A 17,492-nucleotide genomic window follows, 5' to 3' on the forward strand; every position below is an offset into this window, starting at 1 on the left:
ATGTCACCACATTGGAGCGTGGAGCAGCATTAGCAGCGGGGCCACCATAGGGCTTGGGCGGTGCGAATTGCTGGTTGGGACGAGGCGCCTCAAAGGATGGCCTCGGAATGAACCTAGGTGGCAGTGCCGTGCTTGGGATCCACACCCGGTGCTTCTGAGCTCCAGAGCCGGATGAAGAGCCAAAATCACGGGAGTGCTTGCGTGAAGCGTCATAATCAGTCTGGCCTGTCTCAGCGCTGATGGCTTTATTGACCAGCTTTTGAAAGGATGTGCACTCGTGCAGACGGAGATCGCGGCGAAGCTCAGGGCTAAGTCCCTTGCGGAACCTTGCCTGCTTCTTAGCGTCAGTAGAAACCTCTTCAGGAGCATAGCATGCCAGATTTCCAAATTCACGACTATAAGCATCCATAGTCAGTATTCCTTGGGTGAAGTTGCAGAACTCCTCCCTCTTGCGATCCATGAGACCTTTCGGAATGTGATGCTTGCGGAAAGCCTCACTGAATTCAGCCCAGGTAGTGATTTGGCCGACCGGGCGCATAGCTTCGAAGTTTTCCCACCAAAGGCTAGCAGGGCCTTCGAGGTGATAGGCAGCATAAGTAACCTTGTCGGCTTCAGCTACGTTGGCAGAACGTAGCTTGTGGGTGATGCTGCGAAGCCAGTCATCCGCGTTGAGGGGCTCGACGGAGTGGTTAAACTTTGGTGGGTACAGCTTGATAAAGTCATTGATTGACACCAAGTCATTTCGTGGGTGGCGTGCAGTGTTCTGCTCAATCCGCTCCAGCAGGCGGTTGGTCTCATGCTTGTTTCTTTCCGCCTCCAGCATTTCTTCGGCCAGAGAAGGCGGGTGAGGCAGATTTTCACCTCTAGCTGCATGGGCTTCCCCCTGCTCCGAGGCAGCAGGGTTGCTGCGGGTGTTGACCATCCTAGGAGAAAACAAGACAATGGTTTAGATAAGGATGGCTCAAACTTAGCAAGGAAGTGCAGAATGTAATGGATAACACGGAATGCAGAGATGTTCATCCATATGTCATGGTAGAGCTGATCTCACAGGATACAGATCCCTAGTATCCATACATCCAGCTTGCACCGCAGGTGAAAACCGAGTCAATGTGGCCCAATGATCAGCACGGGTATTGAGAAGCTCCAGCCTCAAGGCCCAATTCTCTCGGTCCTTATCTTCGAGCATCTCGGCAGTGGTACGAGTTAATGAGTCCTCCTGAGTGGAGTCAGCATAGATAGCTTGAAGATACCCTTGCGCTCCCGGAAGTGAAGCTGGCATGTAATGGAAGTCGGTGTTCCGAAGCAGGCCAGTCCGGACTCGCAAGATGGTCATCATGGAATAGGCAGCATCCTGCACAGCCATCTCAACAGTTACCCCGAGTCCATAGGAACAGTGAAGGGGCTCGGTAGATCCAGGATAAGAAGGAAATATCCTGACGGTGCAGAGATATTGGCTTTGATTAAAGTCGCGGAACTGCTCTTCGACGGTGTATTCGGGATACCAACGGTAACCCGTCTCGATCATGACCCGGACTAACATAGCAGTATGACCGGGCACGTCGAGGCACCGGGTCAGGCGAACCACTTGGTTTTGAGCATGGTTGGCCATCTGAAAGCACAACCACAATGCAAAGACATCAGAATTTCTAGGGAAAATTGGACAGCATAACAACTGTAAATGCTCAGAAAAAAGATTTGAGACATCCACAACAGTTCGCAATACCACTCAACAACATCATATCAAAATTCTGATCCAATTAGCAACATACTAGGAATAGTAGAAACTGAACTGGAACTTGTAGCATCAATGCTATAAGGTACTAGGGATTAGTAACACGTGAACCTGATAGAAGAAGAGAGCCTAGTCCTTAACCCACGTTGAATGAGAAGAGAATGACTCAGATCAGAGGCATAGGGTAAAGGAGTAAAAGAGCCTTACGTTCCCTTCCACAATCAATTCCCCTACATATAACTAAAGCATTTCTAGACTCGACATCGACCAGTTTGGCTCAACGAACCTACAGGCAGTCCGGCTCTAATACCAACGCTGTCAGGACCCCGATTCCAAGTCACATCGATCTAGCCGGTAACACCTCATATCACTTTGCGGCCTCACGCACGGTATCCCACGGGTGTCGCCTTACCATGGCCCGGGACCGTTTGCGTCTTTTGGATCACGTATATGATAGTGTCACTAGCATCCATATGACAGAGAACCCGGGCCGACATGGCTAGTTGTGAACCCAAAGCGGCACAAACCTATGGAGACAGGCATACATGTATCACATCGAGCATGTCGGTCATCAGCGAGTGATTCCGGGCTGTAGCACTGGGCTAACAGGACTCCGGGGAATTCCGGGCTGTAGCAGGCTAGGCAGGACTCCAGATATCATCGCCTGACATTTCCCCGAAGGGACAGCCATAGGAACAAGGTGAAACACATGCCGGCCAGTCAAGTGTCCTGAACAGTAGTGTTGGGCTAGCAGGACTCCGGTGAACCGGGCTGTAGCGGACTACTATGGCTCGAGGAACACTAGACTACATTTCCCCATAAGAAAGGCTGCCAAGGATAAACAACTAGATTCTCGGATCCCACTCATACCAAGCATTTCAATCATACACACAATATGCCCGATATGAGTACATACAACATGGCATCACAACAAAACTCTACAACTCAAGTACTTTATTTAAAGGCTCCAGAGAGCCATACATAACATGTTCATACAGATAGGGGTCACATGACCCGACACTCAAGTCATACAAACATACAAGCACATGCGGAAGCAACTAGTCTGAGTACAGACTCTAGAAAGTAAGAAGGCTTCTCGAAGCCTGACTATCTACATAGGGCCCGCCATGGCCAGGATCACCACCTAGGTGGCTAGTCACTCGTCGACGTCAAGGTCTACGTAGAACCCATCGGAGTGGGCGGTGTCGTCTGAAACAGTAATTAAGCAAACATGAGTACAAAGGTACTCAGCAAGTCTTACATCAGAACCTACTATACATGCTTATTCTCAAGAAGGTGGTGGGGTTAATGCAGCAAGCCAGCTTTGACTCTTGGCTAAGCTATCCTACGGAACCTCTCTAGTAAAATAGTTTTCGCACACGAGTCCACTACTCACCAACACAATACTCCACCGTGGATCCTCCCTCGTCATCCTACGAGAGGGCCATCCTCGATACTCACACTTATCTTGAGTCTTTTAGTAGTGTCCATTAACTTGTCTATGTACTGTATAGGCAACCAAGTAGTCCTTTACCGCGGACGCGGCTATTCGAATAGTTTTATACCCTGCAGGGGTGTACTTGTTCATACACGCTTTCACCACTTACCGCCGCTTACACGACATGTACTCGGCAACCTTCAAGCGGAAGCCCAGCGAGAGTGTTGGCCATGGCCTACCTAAACACTTAAGTCTCTAGTCCAGGTTTATCGCCTATCCAGGTTCCATCCGCAGGGAGTCCGGCCGAGGTTTCCACATACGGCCCCGAACGATGTGAACAGGGTCCCGAGACGCCAAACGGGCGCCCGGCATACTCGGCCACGGTGTATCTACCGCAACATAGCCCACCCCTAGGGTCAGCGCTACGCACGGCCGCCAACACATAACCTACAAACACCAGAAACTATTTGCAACTCCTGGACAGAGTACTAGGGTGATTAAGAAGCCGAGAGGGTCAATTAAGGATCCCAATGCATGGTAGTAGCTGAATCTTAAAATCACACATACATATCTTAGTTCTTAGGGACGGCCTCAATGAAACAACCCACCATGTACTCCTACATGGCCTCTCATCGATACCTTTACCAAAACATGTTCAACACATCCCTCACATTACCGACATAAGCATTTCACTCTAGCCCATCACCCAGATGAACCAGACCTGACACAACTCTAAGCATAGCAGGCATAGCAAGGTAGGAATCACATACATGGCTCAATCAACTCCTACACATGCTAGTGGGTTTCATCTAGTTACTGTGGCAATGACAGGTCATGCAGAGGATAAGGGTTCAACTACCGTAGCACACAGCAGTTTGAATCGCGTTGTCTTCATGCAGTAAACAAGAGCAGAAGAGAGAACATGGGTTTGTATCGGAATGATCAATGGTTGCTTGCCTGATGGAGTGGTATCGGGATACTTCCCTTCAGTTAGATACTCGTGAATATCCTCGGAGGCAGAACCTACCACGGGGAACACATCGGAACACAATCAACACATGACGATATGCAACAATATGATGCATGCTATGACATGGCAATATGAATGTGTTTTGGCCTAATGCAAGCTAGAATAGAAAGGGATGAACTCATTTTAATCAAAGATTCAAATATTAGCTCATTAAACATGGCCTTAATAGTGCATTTCCTTATTCTGCTTAAACAGTAAGGTAAACTTGTTTTGTCATGCATGAAACCATTACAGATGGATAGATTGAATTTTTCTGATAATTTTTCATATATAAATTATTTCATTTGGAGTTACGGTTGAATTTCTATGATTTTTAGAAGTTTTAAACATTTTCTGGAATTTCCTAAATAAAAAATAAATCCAGAAAATGCATTACTGCGTCAGCATTGCGTCATGCAGACCTCAGCAGGTCAAAGGCGCCAGCCCAGGTCAAACCTGACTGGTGGGCCCCTTCTGTCAGCCTCTCAGCTAATTAGCAAGATTAGATTAACACTAATTAGTTGTTAGTGGGGCCTGGGCCCACATGTCAGTGACTGATTTAATTAAAATTAATTAAAACTAAACCTAAATTATTTAACAGACCGGCCCCACCTGTCATAGACTCAGGGGAGGTCTACCTGGGCCCACCCAGGGGTCAAACTGGGCCAACTCGCCGGCGGCTCGACGCCGGCGAGGCCCGAGACGGCAGCGCGGCTCGGAAAACGCCCTTCGGCGACCAAATCGATGCCGGAGACCACCCGTACAAAGCCCAGGCTCTCGCGCATCCAATGGAGCAAGTGTGAGGAGCTGGGGTGGAGCGAGCTCGCCGGAATCGAGCTCGTGGCGGCAGCCGGAGTTCGGGCGAGGTCGGTTTCGACGCTACGGTGCACGGGAGGGAGAACTGGGGGTGGCTACGGGTTCCTGGTGCTGCACTGAGCACGGTGAGGTGCTCTGTTGTGGGCTTGCATGGCTGTGGCCACGGGTGCGCCATGGCCGGCGGCGGGGAGCTCTCGGGTGCGGTGGAAACGGCGGCTACAGGGGCCAAACAAGCACGGGAGCTAGGGGAAGAGGAAGAGGAGATCACAGCGGAGTCGGAGAGGGGGTCAGCAAGCTCGGGGAGGTCCTGGCGGCGGCGAATCAACCAGAGATGGCTCGGGTGCCAGAGGTTGAAGACGAGGGCGAAGGCGGCGTTGCAGGGCCTCCGGCGAAGCGTAGCTCGGTGGGGAGGACGAGGGAGTCGAGGCGGAGCTGATGGGCTCGTCGGAGGGGCGAGGGGAGGTCTCTGGCGGCGACTACGGCGATCGGCGGCGAGGGACGCACTCGGCCGTCGCGGGAGAGAAAGAGGGAGACGAGGGGGAGAGTGAGAGAGGATGAGAGGGAGACGTGGGGGTCGCGTGGCGTCCTCTGGGCGTCTCCCGGGCGTCGGCGGAAGCAGGAAGTGGCCGGCGCATGGCCGGCGCGCGGCGAGCACGCGCCCCGCGTCCTTCTGGCGCGAGGAGGACGACGACTGGCAGCGCCAGCAGGCTGGGCCGAGCCAGGTGGCTGGGCCAGCACAGGTAAGGCCCAGGTGGGCTTCTTTCTCCTCTTTTTTTATTTGGTTTCTGTTTTCTATTTAACTGCAACTGTTGGGCTTTAAATAAAATACTAAAACGTTTCCAAAAATCCTGAAAATAAATGTGGCCTATGTTTAGATTATTTCCAACAGGAAACATTTATTCCCAGAATTATTTGAGCATTTAGATTATTTTATAGCATTTAAAGGCCCAAATTCAAATACTTATGATTTAATTCAATGACCTTCTGTTGACCTAGAAAATTGTGCACCAATTTTGCCAGAGGTTCTAACCTAAGACAAAGAGGGTGAACTTTTTAGAAGGGCATTTCAGGTTCATTGAAAATAATTTTAGTAACCCTAGTTGTTTCCAGGGGGTGTTGGGGGTTCTGTCTTCCCCAATTCAAATTTAAGAAGAATTTAAACATGATGCACATTCTAATGCTTGAACTAGCTAGGGTGTGACAATCATGAGAGTCAGTTTTTGGCTTTCTCTACTGAGGTGCTCGTCCGGAAGAACCGGGACACAATCGTAGTAGTTCTCCCAGTGCTACCTTAGCCGATATAGCGGAACATAAGGTACCAAAGCATGGGAGCCGGGAAAACCCAACTATTGACCCAAGACATGATTCGGAGCTGATGCATATAATGCTATAAGTTCGGGGTGCCGCACTGTCGAAAGTGTTCGTACTTTTCATGCCGTGTTATGGGGTAAACTGGAGCCCCTGGTGCACTGGTTGTATCAGAATGTATGGGTGCGATTTGTCGTAAATAAGCAGACAGGAGAAAAAAGAAAAGGTAGAGGAATGCAATAATGAGCTAATGTTGTACATTGTTATTTAGATGATACGTCAAAGCATATGCATACGTGTAGTGCAATAAGTAAAAGATAGGACTATTTGACATGTCCTATCCAAGGTCAAGATGCATGTGGGTATGCAAAATAGGTATATCGATCGTTATCAGAGACCACCTGAGGATTCCCTTGTACGTCAAAGCTTCTTGCTTCCTTGGTGTTTCCTTCCCGTGACGGGTCCGAGAATCAGACGATCGGAGAGGGCCTTCAGAGAATAGGGGCCTGAAAGGAACAAAATGTTAAAGGTATACGGGTCCTGGAGCGGTTGAGCCGCATTGTGGGCCATGCCATAGCCGTGCCTCCGCCTATGCCCATGGTATCTTGAGTGCGTAATTATGTACGCGCAGCACAAATTTCGCCACTTGACTGGGACTAGGATGGAGGCCGAATTGCTAGGCGAGCTCTAAACGTGACAGGTGATCCTCTTGCAGAGTACTCCAGACTCGCTTGAAGGTGTCCGAGGTCCTTTTTGCCGAATTGGCGGTTTGCCTCATAAGGCTGCTTTGTGCTTCTGCTGCGAGGGCCGCAGTGTGCTCCTCCGTGCAGAGTGAGCGTTCTGTGTTTCCATTAACTGTTATAACCCCATGAGGTCCTAGCATTTTGAGCTCGAGGTATGCATAATGCGGTACCACATTGAATCTGGCAAATGCGGTTCGTCTGAGCAGTGCATGATAGCCACTGCGGAAGGGGACGATATCAAAGAGTAACTCCTCGCTTTGGAAGTTGTCCGGAGATCCGAAGACTACTTCCAGTTTTATTGAGCCCGTGCAACAGGCCTCTACACCTGGGATGACACCTTAAGGTGGTTTTGGTGGGTTTGATCCTCGAGGGGTCTATGCCCATTTTACGTACTATATCCTAATAGAGCAGGTTCAGGCTGCCGCCACCGTCCATAAGGACTCGAGTGAGGTGAAATCCGTCAATGATGGGGTCAAGGACCAATGTGGCAGAACCGCCATGATGGATACTGGTGGGGTGGTCCCTGCAATCGAAGGTGATCGGACAAGAAGACCATGGGTTGAACTTTGGGGCAACTGACTCCATCGCATAGACGTCCCTCAGTGCATTCTTCCGTTCTCGCTTGGGAATATGGGTTGCGTATATCATGTTTATCGTTTTCACTTGGGGAGGAAATTTCTTCTGTCCTCCTGTGTTCGGCTGCCGGGGCTCCTCTTCGTCGTTGCTATGCAGCCCCTTTTCCTTATTTTTGGCATTTAACTTGCCGGCCTGTTTGAACACCCAGCATTCTCTATTGGTGTGGTTGGCCAGTTTATAGGGGGTGCCGTGAATTTGACACGAGCGATCAAGTATGCAGTCCAAGCTGGACAGGCCCGGATTGCTTCTTTTGAACGGCTTTTTCCGCTGACCAGATTTAGAGCCACTGAATCCGGCATTGACTGCCGTGTCTTCGATGTTGTCGCCGTTGTTGTGGCGCTTGTGTCTGTTGTGACATGGCATGTCGTTGCTATCTTTGGCATCTGAATTGCTAGGGTTTCTTGAAGTGTTGTTGCTGCGAGCCAGCTAGCTATCCTCGCCCGCACAAAAGCGGGTCATGAGTGTCGTGAGGGCTGCCATGGAATTCGGCTTTTCTTGGTCATGGTGTCGGGCGAGCCACTCGTCACGAATGTTATGCTTAAATGCTGCTAAGGCCTCAGCATCCGGACAGTCGACGATTTGGTTCTTTTTAGTTAGGAACCGAGTCCAGAATTTCCTGGCTGATTCCCCTGGCCGTTGGGTTATGTGACTCAAGTCATCATCATCCGGTGGTCGCACATAAGTGCCCTGGAAGTTATCAAGGAATGTGTCTTCCAAGTTCTCCCAACTGCCAATGGAGTTTGCCGGCAGGCTATTCAGCCAATGCTGACCAGGTCCTTTAAGTTTTAATGGGAGCTACTTGATGGCATGTAGATCGTCACCGCGGGCCATGTGGATGTGGAGGAGGAAATCTCAGATCCATACCACGGGGTCTGTTGTGCCATCGTATGATTCAATGTTCACGGGTTTAGAACCTTCTGGGAATTCGTGATCCATTACTTCATCAGTGAAGCATAGGGGGTGTGTGGTGCCTCTGTGCCGGGCTATATCACAACGCAGTTCATACGAGTCTTGTCTGCTATATTCAGCCCGGCCGGATTTGCATTTAGTATATCCGGCGTGACGGTCGTCGTCATTCGTTGGGGCGCGCCCTCGTGATCCGTAGATTGATCTTGTATGTCCTGTTTTATTTTCCAATACGTCTTGCAGGTCCTGCGTGTTGCCCCGAGCCTTGGTGTTTTTGTTTGACTGGTGACGGGGTGCAGGCTGGACTTCGGGCTGATACGCCGCCTTGTCTCGGCCACGAGGTGGCCGGTCAGCCGCATCATACGCTGGTAGTATAGGCTTTAATGTTTCCTCCTCAAGTTGGGGTAGCAACCTGCGCTTTGGGTAACTTTTGGTTGGGCGCTCGAGTTCGTATTCCTCGGCTGCCAGTACTTCGGTCCATCTATCCGCTAGCAGATCTTGATCAGCTTGAAGCTGTTGTTGCTTTTTCTTCAGGCTTTTTGCTGTGGCTATAAGCCGGTGCTTGAAGCGCTCCTGCTCGACGGGATCCTCAGGCACGATAAATTCTTCGTCGTCCAGGCTCACCTCATCGTCGGAGAGAGGCACGTAATTATCATCCTTTGATTCTCCGTCTGCCGCCTGTTCCTTAGGGCTAGCTTGCCCATCCTCCCGCTCGAAGCCTGGCCGGAGGGGATTGTCTTTGGCGCTATCTGCAGCGTTATTGTCTCTTGTGCTGGTATCACTGCTTTTGCTATGGCGGAGCTTATAGCGGCGCCGATGATGCCGGTGTTTAGATTGCTTCTCGAGGGGATTATCCTCCGTTGCCTTATTGCCATCGCTTTCTTTGGGGGTGTCCACCATGTATATGTCATATGATGAGGTGGCTGTCCAGCGCCCTGTGGGCGGTGGTTCCTATTCTTCTCCTGCATCGTCGTCCATATCATCGATGTCTTCGGAGCTGAAATCAAGCATGTCGGTTAAGTTGTCGATAGTGGCTATTAAGTGGGTGGTGGGTGGGGGACGAATTTCTTCATCGTCTGCTTCCCGCTCGAGCCGGACACAGTTCAGCCAAGGGCCTCCTGACAAGGAGAGAGACCTTAATGAATTTAGCATGTCGCCCAAGGGCGAGTGCTAAAAGATATCTGCGAAGGTGAACTCCATGATCGATGCCCAATCAGATTCGATAGGCACGGACACAGGCGGCTCGAAGCCTGTGGCCGGGGACGAATCCAAGGGTCCGGCAACACAGGTCTCACAGGAGGTGAAGTTAGTATTCGGCTCTATCGCCGTTGGGTGTGCGGCCTCCGTGGCGGGGTCCATCCACCCGTCCTCGGATGGAACGATCTGCTCCGGTTTAAGGGCCAGAGTAGCCGCAAGTGTGATTTCCCGAACACCGTCCGGCGGCAGAGCTAAGTCATGCTCGTCGTGACTGTGCGGCGCACCTGACATGGGCTCGAATCTGTCGAAGATCAAGTCTCCGTGGATGTCAGCAGTATAGTTCAAGCTTCCAAACCTGACCTAATGGCCAGGGGCGTAGCTATCAATCTGCTCGAGATGGCCAAGCGAGTTGGCCCGTAGTACGAAGCCGCCGAATATGAAGATCTGTCCGGGGAGAAAAACCTCACCCTAGACCGCATCATTGTCGATGATCGAAGGATCCATCAAGCCTTATGGTGACGACATAGTGGAACTCTCAATGAAAGCACCAATGTCGGTGTCAAAACCGGTGGATCTCGGGTAGGGGGTCCCGAATTGTGCGTCTAAGGAGGATGCTAACAGGAGATGGGGGACACAATGTTTACCCAGGTTCGGGCCCTCTCAATGGAGGTAATACCCTACGTCCTGCTTGATTGATCTTGATGATATGAGTATTACAAGAGTTGATCTACCACGAGATCGTAGAGGCTAAACCCTAGAAGCTAGCCTATGATTCTGATTGTCCTTGTCCTTCGGACTAAACCCTCCGGTTTATATAGACACCGGAGGGGGCTAGGGTTACACAGAGTCAGTTACAAGGGAGGAGATCTACATATCTGAACTACCAAGCTTGCCTTCCACGCAAAGGAGAGTCCCACCCGGACATGGGACGAAGTCTTCAATCTTGTATCTTCATAGTCCAACAGTCCGGCCAAAGTATATAGTCCGGCTGTCCGAGGACCCCCTAATCCAGGACTCCCTCAGCCGGCCCTCCCCATCCTCCACTCCTTTATATATGGGGGAGGGGGCACCCCATAGACACACAAGTTCATCATTGATCTTTTAGCCGTGTGCGGTGCCCCCTCCACCATAATCCACCTCGATCATATCGTAGCGGTGCTTAGTCGAAGACCTATTCCGGTAGCATCATCATCACCGTCATCACCCCATCATGCTGACGAAGCTCTCCCTCGACACTCTACTAGATCGCGAGTTCGTGGGACGTCACTGAGCCGAACGTGTGCAGATCGCAGAGGTGCTGTCGGTGTCAAAACCGGCGGATCTCGGGTAGGGGGTCCCGAACTGTGCGTCTAGGCCGGATGGTAACAGGAGGCAGGGGACACGATGTTTTACCTAGGTTCGGGCCCTCTTGATGGAGGTAAAACCCTACGTCCTGCTTGATTAATATTGATGATATGGGTAGTACAAGAGTAGATCTACCATGAGATCAGAGAGGCTAAACCCTAGAAGCTAGCCTATGGTATGATTGTTGTTCGTCCTACGGACTAAAACTCTCCGGTTTATATAGACATCGGAGAGGGCTAGGGTTACACAGAGTCGGTTACAATGGTAGGAGATCTACATATCCGTATCGCCAAGCTTGCCTTCCACGCCAAGGAAAGTCCCTTCCGGACATGGGATGATGTCTTCAATCTTGTATCTTCATAGTCCAGGAGTCCGGCCGAAGGTATAGTATGGCTATCCGGACACCCCCTAATCCAGGACTCCCTTAGTAGCCCCCGAACCAGGCTTCAATGACGACGAGTCCGGCGCGCAAATTGTCTTCGGCATTGCAAGGCGGGTTCTTCTCCAAATTCCATGTACCTGTTGAACAGTGTCCGGTTTCTTGTAAATGTAGTGCTCCTTGGCTTCTACGCCCAATAATGGCCATTTTCCACGTGTCAAACGAATACGAAAAGTTAGGGTGTTTTTTATATTTACACCCCTAGCCGCGTGAATGAGCCGCCTATTTAAGGGGACGAGGATTTAGATCCAAACCACACCTTCTCCCTTCCGCGAGTATTCATCAGAGCGTATCCGACAGAGGTCCATTCCATCATGGCCGGCCGCCGCAGCTCCTCCTCTCGCCCTTCCAGCCCTCGGCCTGGAGATTGGAAGAGGTGCTCCATCCCGCACAGCGAGCTAGTGACGCTCCAGACCAAGGGATTCCCCCCCCCCCCGGCCTATATGGTCCCAGTTCGAGCCGGACTTGCCACCTATAATGGCGGAGAGCAAGCAGAGAGCGCCCCCAATCCCTCCAAAGGAGAGCGGGTATGCCTTGCCCCTAACTTAATAAGAGGGCTCAGATTTCCAATTCATCCGTTTCTCCGGGGGCTTCTGGAGTTCTATGGCCTCCAGCTGCACAACCTCATGCCTGCCTCCATATTGCATATCGCGGGCTTCGTAGCCCATTGTGAGTTGTTCTTGGGCTGCGAGGCTCATTTCACGCTGTGGAAAAGGCTATTCTGCCTTGTGCCCGCTCTAAGGAGGGGTCAATATATCAGGTGGGTGGAGCCGAAGTGTGGTGCATCGCCGGGACCGGATATCTATCCGGAACCCCAAAGAAGGCGTCCGAGGACTGGCCTTCGAAATGGTTTTATATAGAGGACGTCCCACTGCCGGATCCTGTCCGGATCAGCCTCCCTGAGTTCGACAGTGCTCCCCTAAAGAAGCGCCTAAGCTGGCGTCCACGGAGCCCTCAGAGGGAAAGTGACAGGGACGTTATTTACCTGATGGGCTGGATAAGGTTGTTGGCTCATTCCAGACTGACCATGATCGGGGTCATGGCCGCATGCATCATGCGAGGGGTGCAGCCGCTTCAGTATAGAGGCTGCCCCATGTGGGGCTTCAACAGGGAGGACGACGCCACCCGCTACGGTCGTAAGGGGCCGGATTCGGCTGCCGCTCTAATAAAGACCTTGTCCGCTTTGTACAAGGGAGAAGAGGAGGAATTTCTCCACGTCAACCCACGGGGTGGATTTTCTATGTACAAACCCCCAAGTTGGGTAAGTGGACACTTTTACTTGCCCATCTGTTTTATATTCCCATTGTTAAATTTTCAGTCTAACGACTTCAACGCAGGAACTGCGCCAGGCTGTTAAAGAAATAAACAGCCCTCCTCCACAACCCGAGGATCCGGGACGGTCCCTCGACCCAGCCTCTCAAGAGGATCCAGACTTATCTGTGGAGCTGATTGATGGAGTGTTTCATCAATTGAGCAAGGACAGCGCCTTGGTGGCCATTACGGCCGATTATCCAGGGCTACTCCCAGCCTCACAGGTAACTGAGACCGGAGTCCCAGCACTTTGAAAAGGGATCTGTCCTTGCGTGTTTTCGATTGCCGTATGACAACCGTGTTTTGCAGGGGAGGTCCTTGAGACGGGAGGCCGAGCCTGCGGTGACTAGCCAACGAGGGGCGGCAAGGCCCCGCGATCTGAAAAGAAGTGCGGTCCGGACTGAGGCACCGGCGCAAAGGTATAGCGCGCCACCTTATTCCCAGGTGTTATTCCTTCGAGGCATATTAATGCTCGTGCTCTTTTCAGGACGAAGAGACCTCGCCGGACTATATCTGGAGAGGCTGCCAATCGCGCCTCCACCAGCCAGGCTCCAAAGCCTGGTCCAGAAGCAGAGGTGAACACAAGGCGCGCACCGGACGCTCCTCCGATGGAGGATGCGGACAGGCTGTCTGCCACCAATTCCGAGGTGGAGAGTGCCATGAACCACAGGCGTCGCCGGACAGTTGTTTGCGACGCTTGTTTCTCCCAAGAGGCATTGGATGCCTTCAATTCGGGAGACGCGTACCTCCGTGCCGCTCAAAATGGTCTAGCCAGAGCCACGGAGTAGTATGTGAAAGACATACGGGTAAGAAAATTTTGGTAATTATATATATGTACCAGTAGCCCCCGAGACTTGAAACAGTTAGAATAACTGATTTAAGGATCATCTGTTATGCAGGTTCTTACAAAAAAGAATACCCTGCTATCCCAGGAGCTGGAAGAGTGCAAAGCCCAACTTGAGGCCGCACTAGCCGCGACAGGGGAGCCCATGGAGGCCCCCTCTGGTAATATACGCTTCGAAAGATAAGTATTTTGCGAAGTGCGGCATGGGTGCAAATCTGACAAATGAAATTGCAGATGGCGTCGGATTAAATCCGGAAGTGCAACAACTCCGACGCCAGCTGAAGGCTGGTGAGAGCATGCTGACAAAGGTGAGGCGAGAGAAGAACGATCTCCAAGATGCCAACACCAAGCTGGGCGTTGAACTGAAGGGCGTTCGTGCCCAGCTGTTGGACTCCGTGAAGGAGAATCAGCGGCTTCGATGCAGCATATATAGTAAGTGCTTAAACGAACTTTGAAAAAAGAGTTCGGCGAGGAAGTCGACTAACAGAGTAATGTCTGTAGGTATGCTAACAGGTCGTCCTGCAGAGGAAATGCCCGGTTCTACGGGTGACCTTCTTCCCGAGCTCTCACAACTGCACGAGCGAGTTCGGCAGGTGATGCAAGGCGTCGCCCAGGCTTGTGGCCATCCGTCTCCATGCCCGAAGGCCTTGGAGAGCTTGTAGAGAAGCTGAAGGGAGCGCGGCGGCGCTTCCGATTGTGGAAGATGTCGGCCTGCCGTCAAGGCGCCAGGGAGGCCTGGGCCATGGTGAAGACGCGGTACACGAAGGCTGACCCAAACCACATGGCCGAGGTCGGACCCGTAGGGCCCGATGGGAAGGAGATCCCTGTGAGCTTAGTATACGGCCAAGTAGAGTTGGCCGCAAAGTATTCCCAACAGGACTGTAAACTAGACAGCCTGTTAGATGGTATTGAAGAGGAATACAATCAGTCAGATTGACTATGTAATTTTAATTGACATGTGTAATGCCTTCTAGCCGGATTGTAGATCGTTTGTCATGGCCGACCTTTTCGCTTCAACCTCGGGACCTGACGGTCCGGAGTGTGTCCGAATACCCTCGCGGTTATATAAGAACCGGGGTATGCATGGAGACCAGGCGTAGGGGTCATTAGTGCTTGAACAGACAAGTGCCCAACTAGTTATGTTATATTACATGGTTAGTAAGAAACATCTTCCAGGGAGAATAGTTCCGTTAGGGGTTCCTTTCCCTGGGAGGCATGCCCTAAAGTGCATGTCCATTCTGCGAAAAGAGGCGCAGGAAAAACATCTGGGGGCGTATAGATAAATAAGAAAAAGATCATCTTTAGTTCACCGACCGAATATTCCCTTAAGAACGCTAGCTTTCGGCTTCACCCAGTCTGAGGTACACATCCGGCTGACCCGGCAGTAACAACCGCAGAGGTGCTCCCTTTACCACCTAGCCGAACAATCGGGAACGTAGGGGTAAGCACAGGAGCCAGGCAACCCAGCTTGGCCAAAACTTAAGTCATATCGATGCATATCATGGCGAATAAAAGGTACATGCGGAAGTGTGACACATGTGTTGGGCATGAAGCCCGTATAAATAAGCTTATGTTTAAAGAATCCCCCAGGTTTAATGAGCACGGATAGCGCGTCATTTTATGAGCCTTTAAAGGCTATAAGAGAGAGAGAGAGGACAAGGAGAGAAATGTAAGACAGAAAGTATATAAAAAATGGACGGAGGAAGGAGACGAACACAGAGTCCGGCGCTAGGCATAGAATCTTCGGAGACGGGCTGCGTTCCATGGGTTCGGCTCGAGTCGGTTATCCGATGCATCTCGCAGGCGGTATGCTCCACCAGTCAGGACTTGGTCAATTATGAAGGGACCTTCCCACTTGGGCTTGAGTTTGTCCTTTTTCTTGTCCGGCAGGCATAGAACTAATTCGCCAACGTTCTAATTTTTGGCCTGTACTTCTCTGCTTTGGTATCTTCGAGCCTGCTGTTGATAGAATGCGGAACGGGCTTTTGCCACGTCTCGCTCTTCCTCCAAGGCGTCCAAACTGTCCTGCCGATCGAGCTCGGCTTCTCTTTCTTCGTACATGCGCACTCGAGGTGAGTCATGAATTATGTCGCAGGGCAAAACTGCCTCTGCGCCGTACACCATGAAGAATGGTGTGTATCCGGTGGTGCGATTCGGCGTGGTCCGCAGCCCCCAGAGTACGGAGTCGAGCTCCTCTACCCAGTGCGTATTAGATTCCTTAAGGGACCGCACTAATCTGGGTTTGATGCCGCTCATGATAAGACCATTTGCACGTTCGACCTGGCCGTTGGTTTGTGGGTGATAGACGGAAGCATAATCGAGCTTGATGCCCATGTTTTTGCACCAGAGTTTTACCTCATCGGCCGTAAAGTTCGTGCCGTTATCAGTGATGATGCTGTGGGGGACGCCGTAACGGTGTACAACCCCGGATATAAAGTCTATCACCGGTCCGGATTCGGCCGTCTTAACAGGCTTGGCTTCTATCCATTTGGTGAACTTATCCACCATGACCAGTAAGTATTTTTTCTTGTGGGTTCCGCCTTTAAGGGGTCCAACCATGTCAAGCCCCCAGACCGCGAAGGGCCAAGTGATGGGGATAGTTTGGAGGGCGGTGGGTGGCATATGGCTTTGGTTTGCAAAAAGCTGGCAACCGACGCATCGTTGGACTAAGTCCTGGGCGTCTGCCCGGGCCGTCGGCCAATAAAAGCCTGTACGGAAGGCCTTGCTTACAAGGGACCGAGCTGCAGCGTGATGTCCGCCGAGTCCGGCATGAATTTCAGCCAGGAGGTTCCGCCCTTCCTCTTCGGAGATGCACCTTTGAAGGACTCCGGTAGTGCTTTTCTTATAAAGCTCTCCCTCATGGACTTTATAGGCTTTAGATCGCCGCACTATGCAGCGTGCCTCATTTTGGTCCTCAGGGAGTTCCTGCCTGGTAAGGTAGGCGAGGAATGGTTCTGTCCACGGGGCGATGACGGCCATTATTACGTGGGCTGAAGGTGTTATTTCATTGGCAGAGCCTCCAATTATGTCAGAGTGTTCGGTGTCGGGCAGTGCGGTTGGGTCCGGGCTGTTATTGCCAGGTTCCCCTTCCCATACTACGGACGGCTTGAACAGCCTTTCCAAGAAGATGTTGGGGGGGACTACATCGCGTTTTGCGCCGATGCGTGCCAGGACATCTGCCGCCTGATTATTTTCCCGGGCTATATGGTGAAATTCGAGCCCTTCGAACCGAGCTGACATTTTTAGGACGGCGTTGCGATAAGCTGCCATTTTTGGATCCTTGGCATCAAAGTCTCCATTTATTTGGGATATTGCGAGGTTCGAGTCCCCGCGCACCTCTAGGCGTTGAATGCCCATGGATACTGCCATCCGGAGACCATGTAAAAGGGCCTCATATTCGGCTGCGTTGTTGGAGTCTGTGTACATTATCTGGAGTACATATTGAACTGTGTCTCCTGTGGGGGACGTCAAAACGACGCCAGCCCCTAGACCGGCCAACATTTTGGAGCCGTCGAAGTGCATGACCCAGTTTGAATATGTGCCGTACTCTTTAGGGAGTTCGGCCTCCGTCCATTCTGCGACGAAGTCAGCCAAAACTTGCGACTTGATAACTCGCCGTGGCTTGTAAGTTATGTCAAACGGGAGGAGCTCAATGGCCCATTTTGCAATCCGGCCCGTCGCGTCGCGGTTGTTTATAATATCGTTAAGTGGCACTTCCGAGGCTACTGTTATTGAACACTCTTGAAAGTAGTGTCGCAGCTTCCGGGAT

The sequence above is a fragment of the Triticum aestivum genome, chromosome 4A (assembly GCF_018294505.1).
Source record: "Triticum aestivum cultivar Chinese Spring chromosome 4A, IWGSC CS RefSeq v2.1, whole genome shotgun sequence".
In the NCBI taxonomy this organism is placed as follows: Eukaryota; Viridiplantae; Streptophyta; class Magnoliopsida; order Poales; family Poaceae; genus Triticum; species Triticum aestivum.